The 23,180-nt window shown below is 39.5% G+C and overlaps 2 long non-coding RNA genes across 3 annotated transcripts in view; one reads left to right on the top strand and one right to left on the bottom strand.

The window, feature by feature from the left end:
* The window catches only part of LOC109548305 (uncharacterized), a 35,254-nt gene extending 12,496 nt beyond the window's left edge, over window positions 1–22,758 (top strand). The window contains exon 3 of the long non-coding RNA XR_002174371.3: window positions 21,600–22,758. This is a non-coding gene — a long non-coding RNA (uncharacterized lncRNA). The remainder of the gene's footprint in view (window positions 1–21,599) is intronic.
* LOC101317970 (uncharacterized) overlaps window positions 1–22,921 on the bottom strand; it is a 32,289-nt gene extending 9,368 nt beyond the window's left edge. The window contains exons 1-2 of one of the 2 annotated variants that reach the window (XR_002174370.3): window positions 22,769–22,921; window positions 12,963–13,535 (exon numbers count right to left, since the gene is read on the bottom strand). This is a non-coding gene — a long non-coding RNA (uncharacterized lncRNA). Of the gene's footprint in view, window positions 1–12,962; window positions 13,536–22,768 lie in introns of those variants that run through there. The other variant, XR_012327206.1, reaches the window with a different exon arrangement.
* Window positions 22,922–23,180: the final 259 nt, after the last annotated feature.

The raw sequence follows: 23,180 nt of genomic DNA, 5'->3' as shown, positions 1-23,180 counted from the left end.
TGCATGGCAAGGAAAAGAAGATGTCTTTGGCCAACAGCCAGGTGAGTGAGCTTGGAGGCAGAATCTCCTCCATTCAAGCCTGGAAATGACTGCAGCTTTGGCCAGCACCTTGACTATAGCCTTGTCAGAGGCAAGGCTGCAACCCTGCGCCAGAGGCACCCAGCTAAGCCGTGCCCAGATTCCTCATCCACAGAAACTGTCAGAAAATAAGTGATTGTTGTCTTAAGCCTCTATGATTTAGAGTAATCTGCTATGGAGTAAGAGATAAGTAACACAAGCAGTCAGGGCCTTGCATTCTGGGCATCCCGAGCAAGACATGCAGGCGCGTGAGAGATAACCATCTCCCAACAACAGCCCAGGGGTCAGCAATGCTATCTTCCCTGAAAAGCGCTGGCATGCTTAGTGTCTGGCATGTAGGAAAGAGGCAGATACTGAGACTGGAAACTAGAATTTGGAAGGAAGCCCATAGCTGGAACTAGCCTTACCAACCTTGGAGCTATTTTTGAGATTTTTTGCTTGCTTGAGGACATGATGCAGGGTAGAGAAAACTGGCTTCTGGTTTGTACGTGTAGTGGGAAGCAAGGTAGGGAGGAATCCTTTTACAGTGTCAAATACTGAAACGCCTGCACTGCATTCAATGAACCAAATTATCCAGTTGTATATTACTCCCTGTACTCATTTGTCTTTTGTTCTTCTGAAGCCCTTTGTAAACTTTTGTTTAAATTTTTTCCCTGGTCTAATCCCTACTCCATCGAATTGAGAGTCAAATGCTTGAGCCACTATGTTAAAGGGGAAATAGTGCCCCCTGGAGGCCAGAGTGGCAATGCTCAGAGACCCCAAGAGGCAGGAGAAGCTAGGACAGACGAGGGAGATGGCAAAGTTCTTGAAAAAATGCTAGGAGAATATGTGATACTATTTCAAATCTCCTTGATCTAAAGCCTTTAAGAAATTGGCATGAAAATTTTATAACTGTGTGGTGACTGATGTTAACTAGACTTATTGTGGTGCTCATTTTATAATACATGAATTATAACATTATACATCAATTAAAAAATTCATTCTAAATAACTAAAAAACATTTTTTTTAAGAGAAAGAAATTGGTATGGAAAGTTTTTTATTCTTGACTTGAGAAAGAGCTTTTCTTTTTTCTTTCTTCCTTTTTTTGTTTTTTGGCAAAGAGAGAGTCAATTTTATATGTAATGAAGGGCCAGACAATAGTCATTAAGAACATGGTTTTGAAATATGACAGGCCTTCCTTTTGTTAGCTGTGTGTCCTTGGGCAAGTTGATAAATCTGAGCCTATTTCTTCATCTGTAAAGGATAATATCTTATTACATTATAGTGAGGATTAACTGAGATTGTGTATATAACATCCTTAGCGCTTGGTAAACAGTATTTGAAAGCTGCTAGTATTATTAACTATTACTACTACTAGTAGTACTACTACTACTATTCAGTACATTAATGAGGTGATGTGTCCCATGTAACCACACTTAATATACTATTCTACATGCTGGTAATAGAATTTTCAGATAAGAAGTATTTACAGGAGACATAAATTAGAATAGAGGAAAGGAAGACTCACTGGGAAAGAAAACCCAAGGACCTTTGTAAAGGTACAGGGGAAAATATAATCTTTAAAAACTTTCTATCCAATACATATAGAGAGTTGTTACAAATATATAATTAAGATCTGTTGGATAAGTAGTCAAGGAGATGAAAAAGCAGTTTAACAAGTATGTTATTAAATGGCTTATTTATTAGTTAATAAATGCAAAATAAAACAACTTTCAGGTCTCATATACCTTTTAAAGTTTCAAATGTAAATGAAAATGGAAAGAACGGATATTGGAGAAGACACAGGGAGAAGGCACTGACCATGGAACACAACACACCTGACTTCGCCTCCTACCAGCTGTGAGCCCACATATGTCACCCTCCTTCTCTTGCCCTATTTCCTTATCTGTACAGACTGATAGTAACAGCATCTTATTGACCTGTCATGAGGATTAAATGAGAAATGACACAGAAAGCCCAAAGCAAAATACCCAGCTCTCAACAAAGAGTCTCATCATCCTTGTTGCCATTACCTTCATCACTGCTACTGATGTGCTGATGTTGTTACAGGTAGAATTGGAAAGGTAGGAGAGCCCTTCAGGAGATTCCTCAGAGCACTATGCAGTAAGAGCTATAAAGTCACATATCCCTTTAATCTGTTTTTCCCATTTGCAGGAAGAAATTTAGAGGGAAAAATTACCTGATTAAAGATGTTTATAGCTAACTGTGACCATCAAAATTAGGAACAACCTAATGCCCAGAAATGAAGGAGAGGTTAAATAAACAAAGTATATTAATAAAAGATATTAGATACAAGAGGAATATATATAAATCATAGTTTTACTGTGTATCAGCAAGAACCAGATCGAAAATGTAATGGAAAAATATCCCAGGGCTTCCCTGGTGGTGCAGTGGTTAAGAATCCGCCTGCCAATGTGGAGGACATGGGTTCGAGCCTTGGTCTGGGAAGATCCCACATGCCGCAGAGCAACTAAGCCCGTGCGCCACAACTACTGAGCCTGAGCTCTAGAGCCCGCGAGCCACAACTACTGAAGCCCGCGCGCCTAGAGCTCGTGCTCCGCAACAAAGAGCAGCCCCTGCTCAACGCAACTAGAGAAAGCCTGCGCGCAGCAACGAAGACCCAACGCGGCCAAAACTAAATAAGTAAATAAATTTTAAAAAAATATCCCATTCATAATAACCACAACTATAAAATACCTAGAAATAAAATTAACAAGAAATGTTCAAAACAGTTTAAAAATACTATAATGTTTTATTGAAGGACGTACAAAGATCTCTGTAAGTGGAGAGTCATATCTGAATAAGAAGCCTCAATATTTTTTAAAGCCAATTTTCCCCATATTGATCTGTAAACTAAATATGATTTTTATCAAATTCCCAATGGAATTTTTTAAATTTAAAAGCTGATTCTCTAGCTTATCTAAAAGAGTAAATGTTTGAAAATAGCCAAGAAAATTTTGTAAAACAACTGTAACAAAATAAGACTTGGTCCACAAGACACTGAAAAGAACTATAAAACATGGTAAATAGGATAGTGTGGTACTGATCAGGAAAAGATAACTAGAACAGTGGAGTGGAACCGAGTCCAGAAAATAATAAGTATAATGGGTTTATACTTAGAGGGTTTCATACATGCTCAAGGTGGCATTTCAAGTCAGTAGGAGAAGACTGGATTATTCAATACAAACAGCACAAGGATAACTGGCTATCCATAAATTACTGATGGTTTAAGGATCTAAATGTCAAAAACAAAACAATAAAACTGTAAATATATATATATATATATATATAAAGATATATATAATATCTTTATAAACTTTGGGTAGGAAAGAAATTCCTTGGCCTGAAACAAAACCTAGAAGCCATGATGGACTGATTAAATTACATAAAGATTAAACACTTTTGCAGAGCCCTGCCTTTATGTACATCCTTCTCCCCTAGGAATTCCTAGGAGAGCAATAGTACTGGGTGGCAGAAGAGCGCTGGGAGGGAAGTACAGGGAGCCTGAGAAGGGCACCCAGAATTCTTTTGCTATGCTTTGCTTTGACCCTGGGCATTGCTCCCTTCTCAGAAAAGCACAGTGGATTTTCCACCTGGAGTTTTGATAGGCTTTTAAAATGTATTCTTAGCTCCTAGTATTTTAATTTTAAATGAAATAAAAATTCATTTATACCCTCCCACAAACACCAACATAACTTCCATATAGCAAAAAAGACCATAAAGTTAAAAGATGAATGACACACTGAGAGAGAATATTTGCAAAATGGGCAACAAAGGTTATTATTCATAATCTATAAAGAGTTATTTTAAACAATAAGAAAAAGAAAATAACCAAAAGAAAAATAGGCCAAGGATATGAATAGGCAATTCAGTGAGAAATACAAATTGCCAATAAACAAATAAGCATATGTTTAACTTCACTACTCATCAGAGAAATGCAAATCAAGCAAGACGGCTTCTTAACCTACCTGTATACAGGGGGGGACGGGATGGTGTAGTCAGGAGGAAGGCAGGCAGGCAGTATGGGGGTGCACTGTCTGGAGAGAATTTATTTTTTAATTTTTTTGGCCGAGCTGTGAGGCACGGAGGATCTTAGTTCCCCGACCAGGGATGGAACCCGCGCCCTCTGCAGTGGAAGCTCGGATTCTTATCCACTGGACCACCAGGGAAGTCTCTGGGGAGAATTTTTTAAACATAATAAAACGTATCATTATGCTCCAGCAATTCTAAAATATGTCACTGGTAAAATGTCCTTTTTCTGTTCCAGGATCCAATCTCTTATACCACACTGTGTTGTCATGTTTCCTTATTATTTTCCAATATGTGACAGATTCTTAGTCTCTCCTAATTTCTCAGGACATTGACACTTTTGAAGAGTACTGGTCAAGTTTTTTTTGTTTTCTGTTTTTCTGGTGACCTATAAATCCTATTATTCTTTTATTATTTTTCTGGTGACCTATAAATCCTATTATTCTTTTATTATTAAAAATTATTCCAGGATCAGACACAACTGAAACTGTGAACTCCCTGAGTGCAGAGACAGTATCTTTTCACCTTTCCATCCTGGTCATCAAGCATAGTGTGTGACGTACATCAAGGTCTCAATAAATGTTTGCTAAATGAATGGATGAACCAACACTCGGTTCAGCTCCTTGTCCATTATAACTCCTAGAATATTATCTGCCAGTGTTAATCTCGTTGTTAGTGTAGTTTGTTTTGGTTTAAGTTGCTTTTGCTGCTTAATGACTACAAATCTTTCCTAATTGAAGACTGAATGATGAGGAGACATCAACATTTTCTGGCCATTCGAGTGCCAATTCGATTAAATAAACATTTATTGAGTTCTTGCTACATTAAGAAAGTCTAGGAAGATAAATAAGATATGATCCCTTCTCTTAAGATAGTTACATTTTAGTGGAGGGTATATAGTTGTACACAATGCTATAATACAAGGAAGGATATGATAAATCCAAAGAGCTATAGGAACACAAAGAAAAGAGTGACTAATTATCAGTGGACCACGGGAAAGATCATCCACTGACCACCCAATTCATCCCAGAGAGTATGTCAAGGCTCCAGCCCTTACCTATGGCTGGTGTCTGTCTGGCCTGGTCTTCTACACACTTACATCTTACAGGGATCCAGAGAGGGCAGCTGAAGCCACAGTAGCTGGTTGGTTGAGGATTTAAGGATCCTGGTTCCCAACCCTCTCTTTCATCTTAAAATAACTAATATGTATCTCTGTCAAATGTCTCCTAGTTTAGGGCCTGATCCAAAAGATACACCCAGAATTACCCAAATGTTTGATTTGGAATTATACCTTTGCTTTGAATCTTCAAACTAGTAAAGATTCAAAATGATTAGCATGAAACAGATATTAAAAAATCTTTTTAGATTTGCAATAATATTCATACACTACAATCTGTTGAAACAACCAAGCCAAAAGAACCAGTGATCTAATTCTGGTTACTGCAGGTAATAAGTTCTCAGCTTCACTGGCAACAGATGCTAATTATAGCAAAGAAATCAAAGGTGAAGGCAGACATTGAGGTGAAGAAAACATGCATTGTTTGGTCACTGCTTCTGTGCATCCTTAAAGTGGAACCAAATCTGGCTTTTACAAAGCTACCTCCAGTTTAACTATTTTTAATTTTCTAATTTCTGAAATAGAGAAGACTGAGATTAGCTAACAAGCTTTATCTTGATTTTTTTAAAATGCTTCAGAAATGGTGCTATTTTCAGATTCTATTTAAGAACAGTAGACAAATCACAGCGAGTAAACAGGTCAAGAACCTGAGAAGGCTGAATGATAAAATTAAAACATTCACTCATGTTTAACAGTCTGTGTATGCCTGCCAAGCATGGTGTGTTTATGGTTCACTGTACCGGACTGTATGCCAGACACTTCAAAGAACATTCCAGAGAGATGGGCTGACTTACTGGAAGTTGAAAGGCTCAAACTCCACAGTTTGTCTTTTTTTTTTTTAACTTAAGAGTTTTTATTATGAAATATTTAGACATTTTACAGGACAACTAATCCAGTTTCTACAACAAGTCAATGACATAAATTTTTTTAAAGGAAAAAAGGAGGGCTTCCCTGGTGGCGCAGTGGTTGGGAGTCTGCCTGCTAGTGCAGAGGACAGGGGTTGGAGCCCTGGCCGGGGAAGATCCCACATGCTGTGGAGCAGCTGAGTCCGTGCACCACAACTGCTGAGCCCACGTGCCACAACTACTGAGGCCTGCGCACCTGGAGCCCGTGCTCCGCAGTGGGAGAGGCCACGACAGTGAGGGGCCCGTGCACCGCGACGAGGAGTGGTCACCGCAGCTGGAGGGAGCCCGTGCACAGCAAAGGGGACCCAACACAGCCAAAAATAAATTAAAAAAAAAAAAGCAGTGACTTGTATTAAAAGAGACTTAAAAGGTCTAAGATGGCATGGATCTTATTTAGATTCTGATTTGAACAAACCAACTATAAAAAGACATTTTTTGAGACATTAAAGAAATTTGGTTATAGAATTGGTATTAGATGTTAGCAATAAATTTTTATGTTTTGTGAATATGGCTTTGTGGTATGGAAGAAAATGTTTATATTTTAGAGTTGGAGCCTTAATATATGAAGGGACAAAATTACATACTTGGGATTTGCTTTTAAATACTTCAGCAAAGGAAGAAAAACAAGTGACAGATGAAGTAAATGTCAGCAAACAATATTCATCAAGTAACTGAGTAATTCCCAAGGTAATGGGAATTTATTATACTCTTCTCTTTTTACAGAAGTTTCAAATTTTAAATAAAAACTTTTTACAGGACTTCCCTGCTGGTGCAGTGGTTAAGAATCCACCTGCCAATCCAGGGGACATGGGTTCGAGCCCTGGTCCAGGAAGATCCCACATGCCACGGAGCAACTAAGCCCGTGCACCACAACTACTGAGGCTGCACTCCTGAGCCCGCGCGCCTAGAGCTCGTGCACCACAACAAAGAGTAGCCTCCGCTCACTGCAACTAGAGAAAGCCCGCACGCAGCAACGAAGACCCAACACAGCCAAAAATAAATAAATAAATAAATAAATAAATAAAAACTCAGAAATAAAAGGCCATATACACATGTATACATATACACACACAGACACACACACTTCTTTAAAAAAAAAAAAAAGAAAACTTTCACAAAATACCCACACTTTAAATTGGGGGTGGGGTTATGGTTATAAATCTAGACCTTCCAGGCCTGTGAAGATGGTTATTTACAAACTGTATAAGCAATTCTTTTATTTTTTTAAAATTTATTTATCTCAGCTGCACCAGGTCTTAGTTGCAGCACTTGGGATCTTCGCTGTGGCATGTTTAGTCGCAGCATGCGGAGTCTTAGTTGTGGCATGCATGTGGGATCTAGTTTGCCGACTAAGGATCGAACCCGGGTCCCCTGCATTGGGACCGCAGTCTTACCCACTGGACCACCAGGTAAGTCCCTGTATAAACAAATCTTTACAGCTGAAGTTACTTTAAGTCTGTTTTATTTGCCATTGTGGTTTTTAAACTCTCTGACAAGAGGGAAAAATAATCTGAGGTCACAAAAACCTTCATTTGCCAAAGTTGCCCTGAATGGCAAACCTTCATTTGCCAAGGTTGCAAAGAATGCCCTGCTTCCACGTCTGACCTTCTTTCTCTACTCATTCTCCACTTACTAGGTGGAGTTATATTAAAACCATAAGTACAGTCATCTCACTCTCTGCTGAAACCCTTCAGTGGATTCCAATTCCTGGAGTAAAATCCAAAGCTGTCCCAAGGCTCACGCAGGCCCGCATGAGCCAGTCCCTGTGGGTCTCTCCTGTCTCCTCTTGGCCACTTAGCTGCACCCGCTATATTCCCACTTCGCTGGCTTCTGTCGCCCTCCAGTGGCTAAGGTCTGTCCTGGCCTGTGACCATTCCAGAGCTCGTCATTCCTCTTGGAACATCCTCCCCACCCATTGTTTTCTCCCTTATGGAAACAGTTCTTTTCTCTTTTATCAATTTTCACAATTTATTAGGGTTTATTAGTTTTGTGTCTATTTTTCCCACTCTTCTCCATGTGTATTCTGTTTACCACTGTGGAGCCAACAACATTCAACTTTTGTTGAATTAGCTAAGAAACGTTTTTACTAAGCTTCCGGTCCTGTTAAGTATCATTATCAATTTTGAAATTTAGTTTTGGAATATTGGAAAAAGGGAATATGGTGAATATTATCCAAAAAGTTAACTTAGGGACTTCCCTGGTGGTCCGGTAGTTAAGACTCCACGTGTCCAATGCAAGGGGCGTGGGTTCAATCCCTGGTTGGAGAACCCACATGCCACACGGCGCGGCCAAAATAATTAAAAAAAAAAAAAAAAAGGTTAACTTAAACTTCAGAGGAATTAGGGTTGAGGGACCAGGGGGAATTTAAGAGGAAAAATATCAGAGTATAGCAAGTGGTGAGTAGGCTGCATAGCAATACCTTACACAGGGGAGATGTTGATGCCAGTGTGATTCCAGTTGTGTTTGAATTCATGAACTTCCATTTCCCTGGGACACCGTTTCCACTCAGCCAGTGCCCTAACTTCCATCCTAGGTCTCTGCTGTGCAGTGAAGCACAGCCCTCACTAATGGGAGGGATCGGGGGATGGGATCCAGACAACTGACCAGAATCTCTCACTTCCATGTCAAGGAGCAAAAGTTGGTAGAATACATGCAAAGATACACAGCTTTATACTCCTAGGGAACTTTTAACACACTTCTCTAAAAATTGAAAGCTCATACATATATAATTTGAATAAGACAGTTAAAAAATATGAGCTAGAGGGGCAAGATAGGGGTAGGGGATTCAGAGGTACAAACTACTATGTATAAATAAGCTACAAGGAAATAGTGTACACCACAGGGGATATAGCCAATATTTTATAATAACTTTAAATGGAGTATAATCTATAAAAATATTGAATCACTATGATATACACCTGAAACTAATATAATGTTGTAAATCAACTATACTTCAATAATAAAACAAATATGAGCTAGTGGACTATATATATAACTGTACAACCATATGATTATTTTTAAAATTGAACACTTCCTGTTGCTTATGATGTGCCAGGCACTGTTGTAAGTCCGTGTATAGCTATTGGCTCATTTAAAGAATTAAAGAGTATACATTCTTTCCCAGGTTATATGGAACATTTGTAAAAGTGATCAAGTACTAGATTACAAAACAAGTCTCAACAAATGACCAAAAGTCAGTATCTACAGATCTAATCATTATGCAGTAAAAGGACAAAAACATGTGAGACAGCAGGTTCCCTGACAAAGGCAAGGGAAGGCAGGGAGGTGAGGGAGGGGATGATTGAGGAGGGGGAGTTTAGCTCTACCTACACGTTTTATTTGAGAAAAAGCAGGGAAGGAAGGAAAGAGAGGGAGGGAGGGAAATTTACCTTAAATGGCTCAGAAAAAAAAAAATCTGCCTATGTAATATAGAGAGATGGGGACAAGCAAAGACGGTGCAATATTAACACCTGGAAAACTGTGAAGGGTGTACGGGAATTCTTTGTAACATTCTTCCAGTTTTTCTAAACGTCTGAAAGAAGTCAAACTTTTAAAAAGTTATAGCAATCTCAGTTTATGGGTAAATGAGTGACACATTATCTTCCTTACATAAGTTCATAATTAAAAGATAAAAAGAAAACATTTAAATCAAGCACAGCAAATCGCTTATAGGAGGAACCCCTCGTGTCAGAAGAGAGGAGGCCATCCTTCACCCACAGAAGGCTGCCTTTGAGCCAATGAAACACAGTGCTCTCGGGGACCCTGTAAGCAGAGGGGCCCAGAGGTTGGTCCCCACTCTCCTCTGGAGCTGGTGGCCCCGTGCAGGGAACGATCTAGCTGACTCTTCGGCCCTGACCCTGCATCCCACTTATCTACAGTTGGCGGGTTTTCTCTATGACAGGATAAATAAATTAATAAACATTAAAACACACCTAAAATCCGTCTACCCATGACTTAGTTTCTGTGCATGTATGCCAACGTTGTTCAGCTGGCATTTATACGATGCTGCTGTAAACAAAGCACTGTACTTTATACAGTAGAAAAGTATAAAAATAAATACAAGACTTGGCAAATGCTCGCCCCCAAAACCACAATCTAACAGCGGAAGGAAAGGCACGAGTGCCTGTGTGTGCCAGAGGTTACAGGGTCCACTTTCGTTTTTGCTGGCTCATTTCATTTTCATACCAATTCTGTGAAGTAGATTTCATTATTCCTATTTTATAGATGCGGAAGCCTAGAGAAGTTATTAACTAGCCCCAAATTGCACAACTACTAAGTGACAAAACCAGTTTACCTCAGGTCTGTCCGACTGCAAAGTCCATGCTCTTTCTACATCACTAAGTTTATAAAAGTCACAAAAACATAAATACTGTAAGATTTCATTTATTCAAACTCTCTTGGGGATGAGTCATGCTGGATAGATGACTAAGTGAAAGGGTATCCTCTAGGACAAAGAGCATTGTTCAAAACCTTCCAAGGCTAGAGTAGAATACTCCAGAAGCCTCTGGGGAAGAGGCTTTTTCTCCCTGTGTTTCTTCGCCCTCTTGGGCTTTTGGCATTTGAAGCCCAGCACACCTGGTGTCTAACTGACAAGGTTCTTTCTGAAAGCTCCAGCAAAGATCACTTTTGCCTTTTTGCTCCCTCAAAGTACAAATGAGATAAACCGATAATTTGGAAATAATTTTAGTACACATTAAGGGAAAACAAAACAAGAAGTATTTACAGAAACTACAAGCATAAAAATAGTTGGATTTCCAACACAGTTTTCTGATACCAGATCGGGCCCCCATCCAGTCCTGAAAGTGACAACACTGCACCTTGGTCCTAAAGGGAGGTACACTGAAGTCTGTTTCTTATCTCATTACTCAGCATTTTGCTATCTCCCGGCCAGCTGGCTCTCAGTATTTATCTTGTCCTCTAATGATTCATTCTACATATGGAAATATGTAACCTCCCTGAATTTTAGATTCCTCATCTGTATAAAGTGGGAATAAGAAAATATCTAACTCGGGCTTCCCTGGTGGCGCAGTGGTTGAGAATCTGCCTGCCAATGCAGGGGACAAGGGTTCGAGCCCTGGTCTGGGAGGATCCCACATGCCCCAGAACAACTAGGCCCGTGAGCCACAACTACTGAGCCTGCCCGTCTGGAGCCTGTGCTCTGCAACAAGAGAGGCCGCGACAGTGAGAGGCCCGCACACCACGATGAAGAGTGGCCCCCGTTCGCCGCAACTAGAGAAAGCCCTCACACAGAAACGAAGACCCAACACAGCCAAAAATAAATAAATTAATTTTAAAAAGAAGATTAAAAAAAAAATCTAACTCATAGAGCTCAAATGGGGAGATCACATAGGTATAATGGCACATAGTAAGCTCTATTATTTTTCTTTTCTTCCATCCCTGCACATATGCTGCATCATCATCACCATCCTTACAGTAATTATAGCTAATGGTTGAGCACTTACTATGTCCCTGGCACTGTTCTAAGTACTTGACATGCACTGACTAATTTAATCCATACCACAATCTTATGAGGTACAATAGGTACAATGACCACCTTCATTTTAGGAAGACACTGAGGCACTAAGAGGTCAAACAAGTTGCCCAAGTTCAAAAGCTGGGGCTCAATCTAGCCAGTCAGGCTCCAGAGCCAGTGCTTCTATCGCCACACTACACCACATACACAGTGGACCCTGCTGTGCTGAAAGTTAGCCATTTAGACCGACGTGGATCCCTCCACTCAGTTTGCCTTTCTGGTCCGTCTTCATCCCCAACCAGAGGATATATATAAGCTGACACTAGAGCAAGAAGAGGTAGAAATGAGGAAACGTTAAAAAAAGGGCCTACGAGTGTGTCCAATCATAGACAGAGATACCATTTATGATTAAAGGAGCAGCTACTTCATAATCTTCAATATTGTTTGAATTCTTAGAGCAGGCATTTAATACTTCCAAAATCAATAAGGAACATGTATAAAGGTAGATTCATTTAGGGGAAAAAAATTACCAAGGATAAGTAACTTCCAAAGTTAGGGAGAAGGGATTGCATACAGGAGGGAGTTTTTTGGTTTGTTGTTTATTTTAAGGTCAGTTAAACTGCATTAAAACAATAACTTATCAGTAAATAGTGAATATTTTCCCCTAACATTAGGATAGTGATTAAGAATGAGGGTTAAGGGCTTCCCTGGTGGTGCAGTGGTTGAGAATGCCTGCCAATGCAGGGGACACGGGTTCGAGCCCTGGTCTGGGAGGATCCCACATGCCGTGGAGCAACTAGGCCCGTGAGCCACAATTACCGAGCCTGCGCGTCTGGAGCCTGTGCTCCGCAACAAGAGAGGCCGCGATAGTGAGAGGCCCGCGCACCACGATGAAGAGTGGCCCCCGCTTGCCGCAACTAGAGAAAGCCCTCGCACAGAAACGAAGACCCAACACAGACAAATAAATAAATACATAAATAAAGCAAACTGTCAACAAGTAAAAATAAACACTATAAAAAAAAAAAAGAATGAGGGTTACGAGCAGACATGGACTGAATTCCAGCAACACTACTTTACTAGCTGTTCGAACTTCTGTGTTTTCTTATCTATAAATGGGAATAATGATACCTATCCTCTCGGGATACTGTTAGGCTTAAGTAAGACAGTAATAATTAAGGTGCTTGGTACAGTGCCAGATGCATCATGAGTACTCAAAATATTTTCCTTTTTACAACATCACAGTAATGGCTGAAGAGTATCCTATGGCTGTGCCAGGATTCATTTAACCAGTCCCACATTGTTAAACATTTGGATCATTTTCAATATTATCAATAATAGAAACAATAGAAAAATTTCCTATACAGTTCTGGTTATTTATTTAGTCTTAAATCCTATAAGTGATTTGATGGATCAAAGAATATCAACCTTGTAAACTTGTGACACACATTATCAAATTATTGATCAATATATAGTTTTACCAAGTGAATCTCTATGTTGAAGGTGATCTAGTCAACTCTTGCCAATAGTAGACATTATTTTAAAGAAATACACTAATATGCAGGCCCCCAAAATAACATGTTGTTATTTTACTTATTTATTAGACATTTTAATTTCTTCCTTTGTTATATTACAAAGCTCTTAGCCTCTAAATTAATTTAAAGTATGAGATTGGCAGGAAAATAGAAAAATAATTGGAATGGGTAAAAAAATTTAACATAGCATACTACAGACATGGCATTTCAAGTCATTTATGAGGAGAATTTTTCCAATGGTTTTCAAAGTACTCCCTGGAGCCTCCCCTGTAGGGAGGGTGAGAATGGGGGTAGGGAGTGTTGCCAGGTTGCAATAACTCTCATCCTTCCGCATTTGAACCAAATTTTAACTGTTTTACATATTGAACTTATTGGTAAGTCGATCTGAAGGGTTCTGGACCTGAAAACAAAATCAAAAACACATTTAATGCAAGGTTTGGGGACAACTGGTATTCTGCAATATAAAATAAAGAGATAAATTAAAAAGTTGAATCTCTCCCTCACATCACATATAAAAATACACATTAGCTGGATTAAAACATTAAATGGAAAAAACCTCCATATACTACCAGAAAATATGGGCAAACAATAAACTGTTTTTCAAGCACACTCATAAAAGTAGATCATAATGAGGGGCGCTATTTGCCTGTGTTGGTTTTTCCTAAAGTGTGTGCCTCTGACACAGATTCAAAATGGTTCTGTAGCCAAAGAAGTGTGGAAATGCTACATTGTCAATAGTAAGGCCAAGGGGTGCCTTAGGTCATTACCTCTATCAGCATGCCCAAACCAACCCCAAAATATATACTCTAAGTAAAACCAAAAAAAAAAGGAATAAATAAATAAAACAGCGTGCAAAGAAAACAAATGTAACCTAGGACCTTGTGCTGCCAGCACTCTGGTCACTAAGCCCTTCCTCTCCCTAGACATTCCAGAGCTGTCACCGCTGCTCTCTGGAAAGAGTCACGTTGGCATCAGGATAGAAAGGCTCTGAGAAGTCCTACGGCAGGAAAAGAAAACTTAGTTTACTCAACATTTCCTAAACTTATTTGACTGTAGAACCTTTTCCTCAACGATACCTATTAATATCCATAGAATTTGTGGAGCACACCTTAGCAAATGCCAGGCTATATGAAAATTAATCTTCGAATGGGAAAATGCTGGCTGAGGCATCCTTGTCAAGGATATACTGTCCATTTATCACTCTCCTATGTTGTGATTTGCTGACATCTAATGCCGATGCTTTAATTTAGTACACACACATAATTTCTTCAGTATACTGCTGCCCACTGATGTAAAACGCCCCCCTTGCAGACTGCCTTGGATTTAATTTCTTGTATGTCATCATTACGATGTATTTATATCTTGGAATACTATGAATTTACATACATGATTCACAGGGCTAAAAAAGTATGCTGGCTTATACTTTTGCTCTACTCTTGCCTATTAAAATATCTTATGAAACTATACATATGAAAAATGTGTCAAGTACTTCTTGCTCTGACTTTTTGTGTCATATTCATGGAAGGAATGAATGAGACTGTGTTGAGGGCATAGAGCTAGAAGGTTCAGAGACAGGGGTCAGGCTGTTCTACAAAAACTCAAAATTGCTACTGCAATGAAGATACAAATGTTTCTTTTAGTAAATTCTTGAACTTTCTTTTACCCTTCAGGTTCTAAATTGAGGGAAAAGCAAAAGAAAAAGCAATGCTAATATAACCGCAGTGATAAGCATTCTCCTGCTCCAAGGACAGCCATTTAAAATTAACGTAAATTTAAATTGTAAAATGTTTGGTTTGTGAGTATTAAGATTCAACTTCTGATCTACATTAAATGTATCTCTGTATGTTTAATAATGTCAGTGCAAATGATACCTGTTTGCACAAAGTATTAATAACTTCCAAGATTTTTGCTTCTAGTTCAAGATAATCAGATCTCATATGTTCATAAAAATTCTGGTGCTACAAAATCCTGGAATGTCAATTTTAATTGAGGATCAATTGATAACTCTGTAAAGCAGCTTATTCACTGTAAGATGGGGTTATTATTTTTGAGTACTTGAAATCTGAATTAAATAGTATCTAATCTAATTATTGATGGGAACCAAAAACCAATTCCTCACTGTGGCTTTACTAGTTCACTTACAGCTACTAAGTTGTTGTGAATATATGTATGTGTATGTTTGTTTTGTGCAATTTCCGCTTCTAACTGGAATGTGGCATTGACAGTTAAAGTGCTGGTTCTTTAGAGTTTGGCATGTCTAGGCTACTGTGTGAAGTGAAATCTTTATTCATACATTGTGTCATGATGTCCTTTGGCTTTCATCTGATCCAAACAAAATCCTAAACTCAATGTGAAATCAGCACTAAAAAGTTTATGTGTTAAGGTGCTCATTTGGAAAATCATTAATAATAGTACCTTGCTTTAGATTAGTATCAGAATGATAATTTTTTTTTTAATCTTGTAGAGAATTTGTGGATTTTCTATGAACATACGCTTGGATCTCAGGCTGAGAAACTGCCATGGACGATAGCCATTCATTCATTCAACAGTATTTATTGAGGCTACTGTGTGCCTGGCACAGGGAGTCCAACAATCAACAAACTGCCTGCCCTTATGAACAGCCTTACAGTCTAATGGGGAAGGAGGACAATAGACAAGTAATTATATAATTTCAGATAGTGATTCGTGCTGTAAAGAAAGTGAGGAGGATAAGGGAATGGAGAGTGAAAAGGACAGGAGTGCTGTTTTAGAGAGGTTGGCAGGAATGGCATCTTGTTGGAGCTGACATCTGAGCAGATACCTAAATGAATATTTTCCGGGAAGGTTTTCCAAGTAGAAGAAGAGCAAGTGCAAAAGCCTTGAGACAGGCATGTACTTGGAGGGTCTGAGGACCAATAAGGTGGCTAGTGTGACTGAAACGTAAGTCAGGGAAATAATGTCAGAGAAGCAGCCAGGGGCCAGATCACGCGGGGTCCAGGGGCCAGACGACACGGGGTCCAAGGGCCTGATCACACAGGGTCCAGGGTCCAGACCACACGGGGTCCAGGGGCCAGATCACGCAGGGTCCTATAATTTTGTAGTAATGACTTTGGTGGTTGTTAGGGAAAAAAATGGGATGGATTGCAGAAGGCATGCTTTAGATAGAAAAGAACGGGAATTCCTGTCTCTGAAAAATTTTTTTTTTCCTTTTAAAATCAAGTTTATTGAGGTATAATTTACATACAACAAATGTGCTCATTTTAAGAGGACGGTCAGATGAGTTTTGGCAAATGTATATATCCCTGTCACCATCACCAGAATCAAGATAAAGAATATTCCCATCAGCCTCAAAAGTTCCCTTGTTCCCTTTTGCAGACAGTGCTCACCCCCTGATCCTCACCAGAGCCAGGAACTCACTGGAATTGGGGACTAATTTTTTTTTTTTTTTTGCGGTACGCGGGCCTCTCACTGTTGTGGCTTCTCCCGTTGCGAAGCACAGGCTCTGGACGCGCAGGCCCAGCGGCCATGGCTCACGGGCCCAGCCGCTCCGCGGCATGTGGGATCCTCCTGGACCGGGGCATGAACCCGTGTGCCCTGCATCAGCAGGCGGACTCTCAACCACTACGCCACCAGGGAAGCCCTAGGGACTCATTTTTAATGTGGGCTGTAAGGACCTAGATCTGTGCTGCCTGATATGGTAGCCACTAGCCAAATGTGGCTACTTTAATTGAATTTAAATCAAATTAAATGAACAATTCAGTCCCTCAGTTGCACTAGCCATATTTCAAGGGCCTAATAGCCACACGTGGCTAGTGGCTGCCATATTGGACAGGACGGGCATGGGACTTTTCCATTGCTGCAGACAGTTTTATTGGGCAATGCTGAGATGTCACCCTGGCGGAATGTGACCTTCACCACACGGAGGTAGGCCAAGCGGTCTGAAAACTGAGTAAGCCATACACGTCACAACACCCAGCTTTATGTTACTATCTGTGTTTATTACCTTTATCACCAAGTAATTAATAAAGCCATGCTTGGGCCAGGGTGTTTAAGGAGAATGGTATGATGATGGCAACAGTAACTATGGAGTTGTTCATTGCATAGAAATTCTTTCTCCATTACTAAGTTTCAAGGATGTCCTATTTTTATTAAGGACATGCCTTTATAACTCATAAGGCACAATCTTGTTTTGAGTAAAATTAAACCTCAAATTCATAGTCTTACTAAATCTGTGTGTGTGTGTGTGTGTGTGTGTGTGTGTGTGTGTGTGTGTGTTTTGGAAGGGGGGATTCTAAAGCAAATACGCTGAAATGGAAACATTTGTTAAAACTAGTAGTGGTTTTTATATTATTTTTCTGTACACTCTTGAACGCCTGAAATATTTTTTAAAAGTAGGCTTTCATTTTAAATGTTGGACAAGAATATTTAATGTTATCAAGATTGTTCATGATGTGATTAAAGAATACAGGTTAAGGACTTCCCTTGTGGTCCACTGGCTAAGACTCTGCGCCCCCAATGCAGGGGGCCCAAGTTCAATCCCTGGTCAGGGAACTAGATCCCACATGTCACAACTAAGACCCGGTGCAGCCAAATAAATAAATAAAATATTAAAAACAAAAAAGAATACAGGTTAAAAACAGTATGCGCAGTAGTATAGCATGACGGTCAGAATAGCCTAAGAGTCAGTATAGCATAATAGTTACATGTACTCTGGAGCCAGACTACTTGGTTTTAATCTTAATTATGTCACTTATTAGCAATGACACATTGAGTAAGTTACTTAACTTCTCTGCACCTCAGTTTCCTTATCTGTAAAATAAAAATGATAAGAATAGTACCTGGCTCATAAAGATATTACAAGGATTAAGTAAATATATGTAAGGGTCCTGGTGTACAGTAGATGCTCAGTAAGTGGTAACAGCTGTTATGATAAGGCTGAGGCTGAGGATGATACAATTTTGGTTTCTTAAAAAAGGATACTACACCCCCCACTTTTTGTTTTAGAAAAAAGAACTTGAACAGTCCATCAAAAATGTTAACAACTGTAACCTCTAATTGATAACAGACTTATTTTAATTTTCTTCTTTTTTACTTATAGACATTCTACGTCAAGTAATTCTTTTTGTACTTAAAACAACAGAAACACAGAAACAAAATCTTGGCTTTAAGCCCTTCCCCAAAAGTGCCCTACAGCCTGGTAAGCAGTGATTTTCAAAGTGTGATCTTTGGACCAGTAGCATCAGCAGAACCAGACAACTTGCTAGAAATGCAAATTCTCAAGGTCCACCCCAGATGTACTCATTCTGGAGTGGAGCCCAGCAATCTGTTTTAGCTTTATATTCGATTCTGATGCTCACTAAAGTTTGAGAACTACTGTGCTAAGGCATGACGTGTAGCTCTGTACTTGACCTCTCTCACCTTTATATAGTGATAAATACTGCCAATCATTCTTCCTCAAATACTCTGCAACTCTTGTTCGCAGTGTCCTCTTTCCACCCTTGGACATAACTTCTTCGTGAGCCTTTTGAGAGCTATTGCTCCTATCCTCCATTACTGCCTGGCAATAGAAAATGCAAATGCCTTCTGGAGCCAGGCAGGTAATTTGTCTCAAGGGGGCCTGGTGTACGACCTTAAAGAGTGAAGTGCTGGCCACTGCCCAAAGATGTTCACAATTTTTTGAAAAGTTAAACTGCTGCTGGCCAAACAAAACCACACCTAAGCCAAGTTTGGCTACTGGCCACCATTTACACTCACTTCTTGGCTAATTCTCTCTCAAATCACTAAGCAGCTATGATGTAGTGGCAAGAGTGAGTGCTGAACATGGAAGAAAACCTTGATTTGAAGCCCAGCTCTGCTACTTGCTAGCAGGGTGGTAATAATGATAATAATGTTAATCTCTCAGAGTTAAATTTTCTCATCTGTATAATAAGGACAATACTACCTATCTCACAGGATTGTTTTAAAGATTAAGATAATATACTTAAAACACCTGCCATATAATAAGTCCTCAATAAATTTTTCATAGCTTTTGTGGTATTTAGTTTCTTGTATTGTTTTGATTATATGCTTTATTCTACTTATACTTATACTTATGAACAACTTAGTTTAGCCTATTTATTCTATTAGACTCTAGGCTCCTTTGGGACAGGGATGGCCTTCTGCATCCCTTTAAGTTCCTACAATACCTACTTCAGTAATTAAGTCCCTCTCACATCCACCTCAAGCTTCAACAAAAGCCTGTGATTGTCTGGGGTGGGGATCTGGAGTGACAGAGTCAAGTCTCAGTAGAGATGTACATTTCATATGAGAAAGTAAGTGGCTTGCTTCTAACAATCCCCAAAGTTATGCTTCCCTTCTTTTTCCAACATAAAAGAGAAAAAACGATGATGGTTACTCTGTTAAGTGGAGGCCTTTTGCTTTTCACAGTTACCACGTTTGTTAAAAGCAATACAGGATGTTCAGAAGTGCCATACTAGAAATTATGAAGAAAACGGGTTTCAGTTTTAACTTAATTTTGACAATTCAGATACAAGTGATGCTGTGTAGGTATCAGAAGAGCTAACATTAGGTGCCCAGCTCATTCTTCCCACCTGGAATAGTGAGGCAAGAACAAGAGCTATTATTTATCCCACAAAGAAGGTTATTAGGCAATAAATATCATGGGATTTGGGGAAGAGGAAGGAAGCATGTGTATCTCACATAAGCAGGTTAGAGGCTTTCTGCACTCCTATGGTTTTATAAGAAACAATGTCATATTTTGTCCTAACAAAATTTTCTTTTTCTTACTTTATAGGTACCCAGGCCTAAGTGCCTGTAAAGAATTAATTTCACATATTGAATTTGGTTAATATCATTTTAACATATAATAATATGGTTAACATATTATTTATGTTAGCTTTCTTACCTTCTGAACTTTGTATCTACAGACTCATTAAATAAATGACTTTCAGGTTAAATGATCTACTTTCAGAACTGTTTGAAAACTTACCTCCTCTACCTCCCCCCATTAACTATGCTTTGTACCAGGGTATTTCTATATTTTTCCGTCAAAAGTATAATCCTTAAAAGTAGGACAACTATAGTAACAAATGGGTTTAGGTATCAAATTTAGTTTGGGAAGAATGTTTCTAACTAATCTAGGTTCCATATGGGTAAAGGAACACTGGACCAGTCAAATGGATTGTGCTTGAGAAGCCAGGGAAAGGCTACCCATTTCTTCAGTAGGGTAGGAAGTAGTTATTCTGTGAAGGCACAATTCAGAATGAAATATTCAGACGCAATTTTAAAAATCGATTTCACTGTTCGCATGTATCATCAATAAGGAAAATTTTGCTTGGTGGTATTGACATGAAAGTACATGACAGTGTTAGAACTGCACACTTGCTGTTATCTTTCCTGTGCTCTGAGGCTTTCATCATGAGAAAAATACAATTTCACTGCAGGTTTAAATTCTCAGTCATAGTAGAAAATAATTTCCACTTAAAGGGCATATCTAATTTCTCAACTTATAAAGAATTAAAAATCAGTTCCAAGACCACTTGTGTAGTTTACCACCAAACTACTGTCAGAATAGAAATAAATAAAATTTCCTGCATGAATTAATTCTTTAAGAAAACTTTATTGAAAATTATTCCCTTCAAGATAAATAACATTACCTATCTTGTACAGAGGTAACATTATTTTTGCAGGGGCCAGGTAGAATTGGGCAAGAAAATAATTAACATTTAAAGGATTTCCCGGGACTTCTGTGGTGGTCCAGTGGCTGGGACTGCACTCTCCCACTGCAGAGGGTGTGGGTTTGATCCCCGGTCGGGGAACTAGGATCCCGCATGCCCCACTGCGCGGCCAAAAAACTTAACTTGCTCGTTCACATTATGTAAATGTTGTTGTTCTTATTATTCATGTGATGACTGGTGTGTGAATAGCAAGTGTGGTGCTTGCAGGGAAAGAAAAATAAACCTTTAAAAAAAATAAAGGATTTCTCTTTGAAACATATTTCTTTAGAAGAAAATTGTAGACAATAATTAGGTGAAAGGCAGTACTAATAGTATCTTTTAGGAATGTCTAGTCTACAGACGATTCATTTCAAAGTATCAAATTCTATTTACTCAAAAAACTTAACAAAGTAAACAGTAGACTTGGCAGCTACAGAAAACTGGAATGGCCTCATGGACTGCACTGATGTATCTATTTTGTGCCAAATGTTTCAGAAATTTTGAGGCAGTTCACTTATCTAAGGTTTCAGAAAGCAAGAGTTTCCAGAATTATAAGTGAAAGGAGCTGACTGTACAATACTAAAATAATACTAGCTTTCAATTAACATATGAATGTGTTTTGCGTGAAGAGGCAGTTGCCTAGCACACAAGAAATAAAGTTCTGTGGCCTCCTTAAGGGTAAACATCCTTACAGCCCCTTGAGTCACTACGGGGAGATCCTGAGGCCTAACAAAAGGTCTGTGCTTAACAGCTCCTTTTTTCTCTTGTAGGAAGTAGTATAAAAAGCACTCCGGGGCTGCCCTGGTGGCCGAGGCTTCCCTGGTGGCGCAGTGGTTGAAAATCTGCCTGCTAATGCAGGGGACAAGGGTTCGAGCCCTGGTCTGGGAGGATCCCACATGCCCCCGAGCAACTAGGCCCGTGAGCCACAACTACTGAGCCTGCGCGTCTGGAGCAGGTGCTCCGCAACAAGAGAGGCCGCGACAGTGAGAGGCCCGCGCGCTGCGATGAAGAGTGGCTCCCGCTTGCCACAACTAGAGAAAGCCCTCGCACAGAAACGAAGACCCAACACAGCAAAAATAAATTAATTAATTAATAAACTCCTACCCCCAACATCATCTTAAAAAAAAAAAAAAAGCACTCTGTGTCTGAGAGATCCTGGTGATTTGACCTTGGACAAATAACTTAATTACTTCTAGTTTGTTTCCATAACTGTAAATGGAGCCAACAATACCTGGTAAAGATATTACAGTTGTGAGGATGAGATGATATATGTGATCATGTTTTGTAAACTATAAAGCAAGAGTAACCAGAAATTAGTTACTATTTTATATAATACTGTCCTAAAATTTCCTGCCTATGTCCCTGTCTGTAAAATGGGTACAGATCTAGGTCCAAAAGCCTGTGAACTTGAGCAAGTCATTTCCTTTCTGGACGTGTGTTTCCTAGCAAGGTTATTATTACATTATGAAGATCAAATGATATCGTGTATGTAAATGCTGTGACAGGCATATATCAAGAACGCAATAAATGATAGCTGTTATTACTCTCTGAGGGTAGGATTGTAAGGATCAAACAATATTATATCTACTTAAAAGGCTTTGAATATATATTTAAATTCTGTACACATCCAAGGTATTGTTATTTGTACTGTAAACTGCAAAGACGTACATGGAACGAGGAAACAAATGGCGCCTCAATGACTACCAGTAGGGGGGTAGGAAAGGCAGAAAGGGGGCTCAGGAGCCTCGGCGGCTTGTAATAGCGGTGGGAATGAGAAGAGAGGAGTGTGACAGAAGGAAAAAAAAGAAAAAACTTAAAAAAATACTCTGAGAATCAATTCACTATTCTCCCCCTTTTTCTCTTATGACCTCCAGCCTAGATTAGACCATTTCATTCAACTTCCCATCCCGCCATGTCGCTGGACATTTATTTACTGTACCTTCTTCACTGAGAGCCTTTCATTCCCCTCCCCTTCTAGGAGTCGTGAACTTCAGAACCTCTGCCTCCGACAACCATTCCCTTTAACTCTGATATTAACCAAGCTTCCCTATATTCTTCCCTCCGCCTAAGGGGGAAGTGAGTCTGGTCGCACCGCAGGGCATCCTAGGAAATGTGGTCTCTCATACTCATTTTGCTTGGGCCCCAGAGTGGGGAAGACGACAGAAGACATACAGTTAAAACTACAACTCCCGGCAGGCAACGTGAGCGACTCTCTGCCTTTCTGCCCCCATTTCGAGTGCCTTCCTCTTCCTCCTCTCCGCAGGCGCCGAACCTCTTGGCCTCACGGTATTTGTAGTTCTTTATGGACCCAGGATCCTAGCACTTGATGGCCAGGAGAGAGGCTAGAAAAC

Source organism: Tursiops truncatus, chromosome 17, assembly GCF_011762595.2.
Source record: "Tursiops truncatus isolate mTurTru1 chromosome 17, mTurTru1.mat.Y, whole genome shotgun sequence".
NCBI lineage: Eukaryota > Metazoa > Chordata > Mammalia > Artiodactyla > Delphinidae > Tursiops > Tursiops truncatus.
This window is presented reverse-complemented; position numbering and strand designations above follow the sequence as displayed.